Source organism: Triturus cristatus, chromosome 9 (assembly GCF_964204655.1).
Source record: "Triturus cristatus chromosome 9, aTriCri1.1, whole genome shotgun sequence".
In the NCBI taxonomy this organism is placed as follows: domain Eukaryota; kingdom Metazoa; phylum Chordata; class Amphibia; order Caudata; family Salamandridae; genus Triturus; species Triturus cristatus.
The window spans coordinates 1,051,400,677-1,051,411,108 of record NC_140592.1 but is presented as its reverse complement, the minus strand read 5'-3'; the positions used below and the strand labels follow the sequence as shown (position 1 = coordinate 1,051,411,108).

At 39.6% G+C, this 10,432-nt stretch overlaps 1 long non-coding RNA gene across 1 annotated transcript in view; it reads right to left on the bottom strand.

The window, feature by feature from the left end:
* Window positions 1–1,860: 1,860 nt before the first annotated feature.
* LOC146799346 (uncharacterized) overlaps window positions 1,861–10,432 on the bottom strand; it is a 31,866-nt gene continuing 23,294 nt past the window's right edge. Inside the window, exons 2-3 of the long non-coding RNA XR_014969259.1 lie at window positions 5,387–5,486; window positions 1,861–2,337 (exon numbers count right to left, since the gene is read on the bottom strand). This is a non-coding gene — a long non-coding RNA (uncharacterized LOC146799346). The remainder of the gene's footprint in view (window positions 2,338–5,386; window positions 5,487–10,432) is intronic.

Sequence of the window (10,432 nt, the reverse complement as noted above, 5' to 3'; positions counted from 1 at the left end):
GATCTTGTCTCAGTATACCCCATCTATTTTTCAATATCCTACGCAATTGTTCAGCCTGACTGCTAACTTTAGTGGTGAACCATATAGGTTCCTGCGTTCCTTCTTTGAGGATACTCGGGTTGGGTAATTGATACACAACCTCGTCTCTGCTTAAGGTTTCTACTTGAGTCTCTGCTTGTTTTAAAGCTTTACCTGAGTAACCCCTCACCCTGGACCGTTCCAACATCTCTCGTTTGGTACGTTGATCGCTATCCACAGAACTACAGTTGCGTTTTGCCCTCAGGAACTCACTGTATGGTATATCCCATCTTAAGGTAGGCGGGTGGTAACTCAAAGCATGCAGGATCGAGTTACCAACAGTTTCCTTTCTGTATAGGTAATTCTGGATAGTGCCATTTTCAACCAAAAGTTTCAGGCCCAAAAAAATCAACACTTTTTTTTGCTATGATGCATAGTAAATTTCAGATTCACGGTATTGTCATTTAGTACTTTTACAAACAATTTTAGATCAAACTCTGTGCCTTCCCACACAAAGAAAATGTTGTCTACATACCTTGGCCACATATTCACATTTTAGATCCAATGTTCGGGATTCTCATTCCAGAGCACCTGCTTCCCCCACCAGCCCACCACCAGGTTGGTGTAACTGGGAGCAAAGCAGGTGCCCATAGAAGTCCCTTGCAGTTGTCTAAACTGCAAGTGACTTGGTTGTTCACTTTGGAACCTTCAGGTGTTAAAAGATCCCTATCACCTACGGAGTCCCCAAGGGTTCCATACTGTTCCCTGCCATCTTCAATCTCTACGTGGACCTGCTCGGTGCTCTATTTACAGATAACAGCATCAAGATTCACCAATGTGCCAATGATAAAAAACTCAACTTAAAACTCTCCAATTCATACATCCAGAACCTCAAACAAACTCTCCACATCATCTAGATCTGGATGTGGAGCACCTACATGAAAATTACCGCAACCAAGGCAGAATTCCTGGTATTTGACAAGAACATAAAAAACAGATACAGTACAAACCTGGCACAATTACTTGAACCATGATTGCTTTGAGCGCCAGCTTTCAGCAAATGCTAAGTCACTTGGATTTACCCCAACCTCACCCTCAAGGAACACATTGCTAAAATAAAAAAATTAATAAAACTCAAAGACTGGCTAGTATCAGATTTATTCTTCCAGAAAGCAACTTCATTTATAAAGTTCAAGTTGTCATATTTTCTAGGCCTGGATGAAACTTCTATTACACTGGAGTAATTGGAGTAAGTTTGGTAATTTTGTGTTACCTTATTGACAAAATATAACTAAATATAATGCTATTACAGCAGTTTGCAAAATTATGAGTACATTGGTAAAAAACCTCACCATAGGACCTGGAACTCAAACAACTATAGTTCATCTTTGGACAGTGCTCTGACTTTGGCTAGCATATATATATATTCATGTACAATGTAGAATTACAAATAAGAATGATTCTCGAGCCACACTGATCATCGGTACGAGTATCTATTCAGCAGAAAGAAGATGCATTTCAACCACAGCTGTGGTCTTGATCACATGGCTCCAGACAGGGGTCATGGAGTTCTTAAAGGTATAGCAGTCAGCGTCAGATACAATGCAACAATTAGCGAACATCAACACATTGTGGCACTGTATAATAGCAAAAGCTGACAATTTTGATTTTACAAGCATCCAGCGTTCTAGTTGCCACGCTAACATTCAATATGATGATCATGTACAATTTTAGTGTTGTGTCCAATGCAGTGTTTCCAATAAAGTTACATTCAAATGAAGAAAACTTTACATGTTGATTAATCCACGGACCCAATAACATTGCGGTTAGTTGCATCGATATCAGTACATTCAATTTGATGTAATGCCTCATGTCCATGAATGTGCAACTATATTGGTAATTCCATATTTTACATGTGTGTTAATTCATCAGATACCATCACAAAGTTCTAGGATGGTAAACACGGTACAATTAAGGTATAGTACCCACAGTTTTTTCTACTACCTACTCTTTTATGTCACCCAGGACTGATGCATTAAGGATCACGGTATAGTACCTTATATTTCCCATGGTAATATATTCAAAACACAGTTCATTTTCAGTCCTTGCCCTAGTGGCGTACAGGTCTCAGCCTAAACCATAAATTTCATATTAAGGAAATTAACTAAAAAAGAGACAGTAAACAGAGTAAGAGCTAGCCATAGTTTGACTATAATTACTAGGAGCGGTGGTTGTTCCCTGGAACATCTGTCCACTTCGGTGCACATAACCATAACATTGGTGAGTCTGTCCGATCCTTGATCCCATGTCAATCCATTCCTATAAAAGATAATGAAAAAAGTCATTATTGGAGCTGCACCGGTAACAAGTTATTCACAAAAGCACTCATCAACGCTAAATATGTTGGATGCTGGTATGGTGATTCATAAGGAACAATCAATTACATATAATACCACAATAAAAGAATCATCAACATCAATAGGAAATTATGTTATACTGGGGAAGAGGAGGGAGGAGAAAGGTAACTTGTTGGAATCTTATGAACACAGGGTACAACTACTTATTAAATGAGAATGTATCGCTTCATCGTAATTCAAACCATCAGGGAATTTCGTGCCAGCTTGCAAGATGAAGCGGGATTCCAGCCTACGTAGTGAAGATAGCCGGTTGCCACCTCTCTGGTGGAGGATGATTGTATCGAGAACAAAATACTTGGCCTGGGTCCAATCTTCTGCATGTTTTTCGGCAAAATGCTTAGCTGTACTTTAGCTAAAATCTCTGGTTGTGATGGCTCTCCAGTGTTCTAATATTCGTTTTTTTACTGGAAAGGTGGTCGAGCTAATGTACCACAAATTGCATGGACAGGTTATGGCATATACTACATAGTCAGTACCGCAGGTGATACATTTGGGGATTTTTCATCTGGTTCCTATTCTTTCAAGGGTAACTTCGATGATGTTTTCACTGTGCCTGCAGGCTTTACAGTTCCCGCATTTACAGAATCCTTTGGCTTGTTTCAGCCAATTAGTTTCTTTACCTGAGAGTTGGCTATGGACAAGGAGGTCCCCAATGAGGAGTTCCTTTGATAAGTTAAAGATGGATTTGGGCCTACTTTTTTCTTAAAATGGGATCTTGTCTCAGTATACCCCATCTATTTTTCAATATCCTACGCAATTGTTCAGCCTGACTGCTAACTTTAGTGGTGAACCATATAGGTTCCTGTGTTCCTTCTTTGAGGATACTCGGGTTGGGTAATTGATACACAACCTCGTCTCTGCTTAAGGTTTCTACTTGAGTCTCTGCTTGTTTTAAAGCTTTACCTGAGTAACCCCTCACCCTGGACCGTTCCAACATCTCTCGTTTGGTACGTTGATCGCTATCCACAGAACTACAGTTGCGTTTTGCCCTCAGGAACTCACTGTATGGTATATCCCATCTTAAGGTAGGCGGGTGGTAACTCAAAGCATGCAGGATCGAGTTACCAACAGTTTCCTTTCTGTATAGGTAATTCTGGATAGTGCCATTTTCAACCAAAAGTTTCAGGCCCAAAAAAATCAACACTTTTTTTTGCTATGATGCATAGTAAATTTCAGATTCACGGTATTGTCATTTAGTACTTTTACAAACAATTTTAGATCAAACTCTGTGCCTTCCCACACAAAGAAAATGTTGTCTACATACCTTGGCCACATATTCACATTTTAGATCCAATGTTCGGGATTCTCATTCCAGAGCACCTGCTTCCCCCACCAGCCCACCACCAGGTTGGTGTAACTGGGAGCAAAGCAGGTGCCCATAGAAGTCCCTTGCAGTTGTCTAAACTGCAAGTGACTTGGTTGTTCACTTTGGAACCTTCAGGTGTTAAAAGATCCCTATCACCTACGGAGTCCCCAAGGGTTCCATACTGTTCCCTGCCATCTTCAATCTCTACGTGGACCTGCTCGGTGCTCTATTTACAGATAACAGCATCAAGATTCACCAATGTGCCAATGATAAAAAACTCAACTTAAAACTCTCCTCCAATTCATACATCCAGAACCTCAAACAAACTCTCCACATCATCTAGATCTGGATGTGGAGCACCTACATGAAAATTACCGCAACCAAGGCAGAATTCCTGGTATTTGACAAGAACATAAAAAACAGATACAGTACAAACCTGGCACAATTACTTGAACCATGATTGCTTTGAGCGCCAGCTTTCAGCAAATACTAAGTCACTTGGATTTACCCCAACCTCACCCTCAAGGAACACATTGCTAAAATAAAAAAATTAATAAAACTCAAAGACTGGCTAGTATCAGATTTATTCTTCCAGAAAGCAACTTCATTTATAAAGTTCAAGTTGTCATATTTTCTAGGCCTGGATGAAACTTCTATTACACTGGAGTAATTGGAGTAAGTTTGGTAATTTTGTGTTACCTTATTGACAAAATATAACTAAATATAATGCTATTACAGCAGTTTGCAAAATTATGAGTACATTGGTAAAAAACCTCACCATAGGACCTGGAACTCAAACAACTATAGTTCATCTTTGGACAGTGCTCTGACTTTGGCTAGCATATATATATATTCATGTACAATGTAGAATTACAAATAAGAATGATTCTCGAGCCACACTGATCATCGGTACGAGTATCTATTCAGCAGAAAGAAGATGCATTTCAACCACAGCTGTGGTCTTGATCACATGGCTCCAGACAGGGGTCATGGAGTTCTTAAAGGTATAGCAGTCAGCGTCAGATACAATGCAACAATTAGCGAACATCAACACATTGTGGCACTGTATAATAGCAAAAGCTGACAATTTTGATTTTACAAGCATCCAGCGTTCTAGTTGCCACGCTTACATTCAATATGATGATCATGTACAATTTTAGTGTTGTGTCCAATGCAGTGTTTCCAATAAAGTTACATTCAAATGAAGAAAACTTTACATGTTGATTAATCCACGGACCCAATAACATTGCGGTTAGTTGCATCGATATCAGTACATTCAATTTGATGTAATGCCTCATGTCCATGAATGTGCAACTATATTGGTAATTCCATATTTTACATGTGTGTTAATTCATCAGATACCATCACAAAGTTCTAGGATGGTAAACACGGTACAATTAAGGTATAGTACCCACAGTTTTTTCTACTACCTACTCTTTTATGTCACCCAGGACTGATGCATCTAGGATCACGGTATAGTACCTTATATTTCCCATGGTAATATATTCAAAACACAGTTCATTTTCAGTCCTTGCCCTAGTGGCGTACAGGTCTCAGCCTAAACCATAAATTTCATATTAAGGAAATTAACTAAAAAAGAGACAGTAAACAGAGTAAGAGCTAGCCATAGTTTGACTATAATTACTAGGAGCGGTGGTTGTTCCCTGGAACATCTGTCCACTTCGGTGCACATAACCATAACATTGGTGAGTCTGTCCGATCCTTGATCCCATGTCAATCCATTCCTATAAAAGATAATGAAAAAAGTCATTATTGGAGCTGCACCGGTAACAAGTTATTCACAAAAGCACTCATCAACGCTAAATATGTTGGATGCTGGTATGGTGATTCATAAGGAACAATCAATTACATATAATACCACAATAAAAGAATCATCAACATCAATAGGAAATTATGTTATACTGGGGAAGAGGAGGGAGGAGAAAGGTAACTTGTTGGAATCTTATGAACACAGGGTACAACTACTTATTAAATGAGAATGTATCGCTTCATCGTAATTCAAACCATCAGGGAATTTCGTGCCAGCTTGCAAGATGAAGCGGGATTCCAGCCTACGTAGTGAAGATAGCCGGTTGCCACCTCTCTGGTGGAGGATGATTGTATCGAGAACAAAATACTTGGCCTGGGTCCAATCTTCTGCATGTTTTTCGGCAAAATGCTTAGCTGTACTTTAGCTAAAATCTCTGGTTGTGATGGCTCTCCAGTGTTCTAATATTCGTTTTTTTACTGGAAAGGTGGTCGAACTAATGTACCACAAATTGCATGGACAGGTTATGGCATATACTACATAGTCAGTACCGCAGGTGATACATTTGGGGATTTTTCATCTGGTTCCTATTCTTTCAAGGGTAACTTCGATGATGTTTTCACTGTGCCTGCAGGCTTTACAGTTCCCGCATTTACAGAATCCTTTGGCTTGTTTCAGCCAATTAGTTTCTTTACCTGAGAGTTGGCTATGGACAAGGAGGTCCCCAATGAGGAGTTCCTTTGATAAGTTAAAGATGGATTTGGGCCTACTTTTTTCTTAAAATGGGATCTTGTCTCAGTATACCCCATCTATTTTTCAATATCCTACGCAATTGTTCAGCCTGAATGCTAACTTTAGTGGTGAACCATATAGGTTCCTGTGTTCCTTCTTTGAGGATACTCGGGTTGGGTAATTGATACACAACCTCGTCTCTGCTTAAGGTTTCTACTTGAGTCTCTGCTTGTTTTAAAGCTTTACCTGAGTACCCCTCACCCTGGACCGTTCCAACATCTCTCGTTTGGTACGTTGATCGCTATCCACAGAACTACAGTTGCGTTTTGCCCTCAGGAACTCACTGTATGGTATATCCCATCTTAAGGTAGGCGGGTGGTAACTCAAAGCATGCAGGATCGAGTTACCAACAGTTTCCTTTCTGTATAGGTAATTCTGGATAGTGCCATTCTCAACCAAAAGTTTCAGGCCCAAAAAAATCAACACTTTTTTTTGCTATGATGCATAGTAAATTTCAGATTCACGGTATTGTCATTTAGTGCTTTTACAAACAATTTTAGATCAAACTCTGTGCCTTCCCACACAAAGAAAATGTTGTCTACATACCTTGGCCACATATTCACATTTTAGATCCAATGTTCGGGATTCTCATTCCAGAGCACCTGCTTCCCCCACCAGCCCACCACCAGGTTGGCGTAACTGTAAGCAAAGCAGGTGCCCATAGAAGTCCCTTGCAGTTGTCTAAACTGCAAGTGACTTGGTTGTTCACTTTGGAACCTTCAGGTGTTAAAAGATCCCTATCACCTACGGAGTCCCCAAGGGTTCCATACTGTTCCCTGCCATCTTCAATCTCTACGTGGACCTGCTCGGTGCTCTATTTACAGATAACAGCATCAAGATTCACCAATGTGCCAATGATAAAAAACTCAACTTAAAACTCTCCTCCAATTCATACATCCAGAACCTCAAACAAACTCTCCACATCATCTAGATCTGGATGTGGAGCACCTACATGAAAATTACCGCAACCAAGGCAGAATTCCTGGTATTTGACAAGAACATAAAAAACAGTTACAGTACAAACCTGGCACAATTACTTGAACCATGATTGCTTTGAGCTCCAGCTTTCAGCAAATGCTAAGTCACTTGGATTTACCCCAACCTCACCCTCAAGGAACACATTGCTAAAATAAAAAAATTAATAAAACTCAAAGACTGGCTAGTATCAGATTTATTCTTCCAGAAAGCAACTTCATTTATAAAGTTCAAGTTGTCATATTTTCTAGGCCTGGATGAAACTTCTATTACACTGGAGTAATTGGAGTAAGTTTGGTAATTTTGTGTTACCTTATTGACAAAATATAACTAAATATAATGCTATTACAGCAGTTTGCAAAATTATGAGTACATTGGCAAAAAACATCACCATAGGACCTGGAACTCAAACAACTATAGTTCATCTTTGGACAGTGCTCTGACTTTGGCTAGCATTTCGCTGTGCCCACAAATCGCAGACAGGAGAATTCCGGTCCTGCAATTCGATTGTAGAAGTGCCTGCCCCCGGTGAACAGAGACCACCCTGTCCATCCAATGCAACCCTGGGATAGGATTCATTGAAGTTTAAAGAAGAACTATAGTTGTTTTGAGTTTAAATGGTCTACCCAGGGGCGCATTAAATACGTGTTCATCATGTACAGATAAAATAGACATGAGTTCATGACAGTTCGGAGTCCTGATGAGAACCTTTAAGTGTGACAGGTTTGAAATGCATGGACATATTCTCCGCCGAAAGTGCACAATATTAATGAGTGCTGGAACATCGGTGGATGGTATTGAATAGTGATATGGCCACTCATTTGTTTTGTATCAGCTTAGCACTGCAGGGTTGAGCAAACCAATTCATGAGGAATTTATTTGGTAGTAGTAGTGGAAGAAAAAGAAAATTTCCTCTCGGTATGTATTGATTTGCATTTTGTTTTGTGTGGTGTGTGTAAAAATATATTGTATGGAATAGTGATGAGATGTTTACATTGTATGTTATGTTTATTTCAATGTATTAGGTACAAATGAGTGCATTGCTAAACTTTTTATAAAGAAAAAAAGTAGAAGAAATTAAAAGGTGTTCACTGTTATAAAATGTAATGACCATAAACAAAAATGAAAATTTGTAGCTTCATAGTCAGCTTTGGCGGACTATTAGAAGTTGGCATTTTTCTGCCTAAACCAAATGGGCCTTTCTGACAGTGCCCATGGTCACATGACGGTTAATGGCTCAACTGTGGTGTGTTGTGAATTCCTTCCAAACAGGGGACAAAAAGGACTTTGAGTGTAGGGAAGGTGTTCCTCTCATGAGCAGGTTTGTTCTGCTGGGTTGTTCTAAGCCCTTCCTGAGCCTCAAATGGTAACCAGCCCCTTTCTGACTTGTCACTGGCAAATGAAGCCTGGGCCTGTCTGCTTGCTTTCTGTTCCACTAGACAGATTTACCAGACCCAGGGAAGAGGGAAGAACTGACCAAAACCTGTTTAGGGTTAGACGAGGAGGTTGTTTCCCCACCCCCCTCACAGGCTGGCACTAAGTATAAAAGTGGGACCTTCAGATCTTCTCATCAGCCCACTCCTGCGCCTGTGGAGATACAGAAGAAGGACTGCTTTGTTGTCTTATGGTTGAAGGAAGACTGGACCTGTGTGTCTTTATTACTAGTACTCATCTCTTCAAGCATCAGCATAAATATTTTCTAAGATTTCATCTAATTGTAAAAAATGTTATTCTCCGAATATTAAAAAGTACAAGACCTCCAAAACTCAAAGGCTGGTTGACAGTCATGATTGATTTTGCTGTATTTGAAAAGACTTAGTTGAAGAACTAAAAACTGTTATCTCGTTTTGTTTAAAAAAGGGCAAGCTTTTTTTTTATATATGACTGAAATACCTGGAAAGTGTTGTGGAGCTCAAATACGTGTGTTTGTCTCCTACCTCTTTCCACCTCTCTTTCTCTTCCTCCAATATTCCTAACTGCTTCTATGTTCTAAGGACATGACCAACATTACGAAATCTATGTTACATTAATAACATTAAGAAATGTTTGTTGGCCCTTTGTAAAATGTCTTCCTCATATAAAACAAATTGAAAAAAATAAATAAAAAGAATAGCCACTGTTAAAAGAAGAATAGCAACACTCTTCCTTTTCTTTTATGTGGTGAATATTTCTATGAGATTTAACATACAGAACATGCAGCAGTATCTGTTTACCAACAACAAATTACTATGTGCTGATTGACATCAGAACATTTAGGGCCTGATTCACAAAGGTAAACTTACAGGTTTGTGTAAGTTTACACTTTTTTAGTATTCACAAAACTGCATTTTAATAGTGAGTTTACGTGAGCAGATACTCCGCAGTTGGAATGGAGAAGTCTGCACATAAAAAAATAGGCCTGCCTTATCTTTTTATGTGCAGAGTTCTCAGCCCCGACTGCAAAGTCTCCGCACTTGTAAACTTACTATTAAAATGCAGTTTTGTGAATACTGAATCAGGCCCACAGTCTTGATGTCCCAAGCTTGTGCAACGTACCCATAGAGGGGTAAGCTCAATATGTAAGAGCACCTCATTTGCATATGTGCATCTTTATTTGTGCTATTTGCATAATGTGAAACTATACCAAAAGGGAACGGAGAAGCATCACAGTGCCAGAGCCCAAGACATAATTAACCAGTGACTGTAGAGGTAGCTGGGTTTTGGGAGTGGAGTTATTGCATCTTGATAAAGTATGTATGTGGTATTTTTATAGAACAAGCACAGTCAGAAGACAGAGCAGCACTGTATTTGGTCAACAAAACAAGCATAAAGTCAACGGCCCCAGTGCCATGACCCCTCTCCGAAGGTAGCTGTTTGCTTTTCAAATGCTGGTATTTCATTTCATTTTCATAAAGTCAACAAGAGAAAGCAGAGATGATAAGAGAGATGTAAGAAATGTGGTTATTAGTTGAAAGTGGTGAGAACCCCATTTAAATAATAAACACAATCCTTGCCAGGGTAAATGTTAGAAATGGGTCTCTAGTTGGCAATGGTTGTCACCAAGTAGGGACCCTCACTCTAGTCAGGGTAAGAGAGTCACGCAGCTAAGATAACCCCTTCTCACCCCCTTGGTAGCTTTGAACGAGCAGTCAGGCTTATCTCAAGGCAATGTGTAAA